This window comes from Lolium rigidum, chromosome 2 (genome assembly GCF_022539505.1).
Source record: "Lolium rigidum isolate FL_2022 chromosome 2, APGP_CSIRO_Lrig_0.1, whole genome shotgun sequence".
NCBI classification, from domain to species: Eukaryota; Viridiplantae; Streptophyta; class Magnoliopsida; order Poales; family Poaceae; genus Lolium; species Lolium rigidum.
Window position 1 is genome coordinate 61,708,351 of NC_061509.1, and position 1,516 is coordinate 61,709,866.

Sequence of the window (1,516 nt, forward strand, 5' to 3'; positions counted from 1 at the left end):
CGCTAAAAATACTTTGAAACTGCACCGTGATAAAGTCTGCTGAAATTTTTTCCAACATTGGGGATGATGATCCCATTGCTTTAGATTATAATGGTTTGAATTTTGATGATTGCCACATCTCTGAAGTTATAAAGTTCTTGCAAAAACTTGCTAAAAGTCCTAATGCTAGTGCTATAAATTTGGCTTTCACGCATCATATTACAAATGCTCTCATAAAAGCTAGAGAAGAGAAACTAGAGCGCGAAGCCTCTATTCCTAAAAAGCTAGAAGATGGTTGGGAGCCCATCATTAAGATGAAGGTTAAAGATTTTGATTGTAATGCTTTATGTGATCTTGGTGCAAGTATTTCTGTTATGCCTAAGAAAATTTATAATATGCTTGACTTGCCACCGTTGAAAAATTGTTATTTGGATGTTAATCTTGCTGATCATTCTACAAAGAAACCTTTGGGTAAAGTTGATAATGTTCGCATTACCGTTAACAATAATCTTGTTTCCGTTGATTTTGTTGTCTTGGATATTGAATGCAATGCATCTTGTCCAATTATATTGGGAAGACCTTTTCTTCGAGCTTGTTGGTGCTATTATTGATATGAGGGAAGGTAATATAAAATATCAATTTCCTCTCAAGAAAGGTATGGAACACTTCCCTAGAAAGAGAATAAAGGTACCTTATGATTCTATTATTAGAACAAATTATGATGTTGATGCTTCATCTCTCGATGTTACTTGATACACACTTTACGCGCCTAGCTGAAAGGCGTTAAAAAAAAGCGCTTATGGGAGACAACCCATGTTTTTACCTACAGTACTTTGTTTTTATTTTGTGTCTTGGAAGTTGTTTACTACTGTAGCAACCTCTCCTTATCTTAGTTTTGAGTTTTGTTGTGCCAAGTTAAGCCGTTGATAGAAAAGTAAGTACTAGATTTGGATTACTGCGCAGTTCCAGATTTCTTTGCTGTCACGAATCTGAGCCCACTGCCCTGCAGGAAGCTCAGAAAATTATGCCAATTTACGAGCATGATCCTCAGATATGTACGCAACTTTCATTCAATTTGAGCATTTTCATTTGAGCAAGTCTGGTGCCATTTTAAAATTCGTCAATACGAACTGTTCTGTTTTGACAGATTCTGCCTTTTATTTCGCATTGCCTCTTTCGCTATGTTGGATGAATTTCTTTGATCCATTAATGTCCAGTAGCATTATGCAATGTCCAGAAGTGTTAAGAATGATTGTGTCACCTCTGAATATGTCAATTTATATTGTGCACTAACCCTCTAATGAGTTGTTTCGAGTTTGGTGTGGAGGAAGTTTTCAAGGATCAAGAGAGGAGTATGATGCAACATGATCAAGAAGAGTGAAAGCTCTAAGCTTGGGGATGCACCCGGTGGTTCACCCCTGCATATATCAAGAAGACTCAAGCGTCTAAGCTTGGGGATGCCCAAGGCATCCCCTTCTTCATCGACAAATTATCAGGTTCCTCCCCTGAAACTATATTTTTATTCGGCCACATCTTA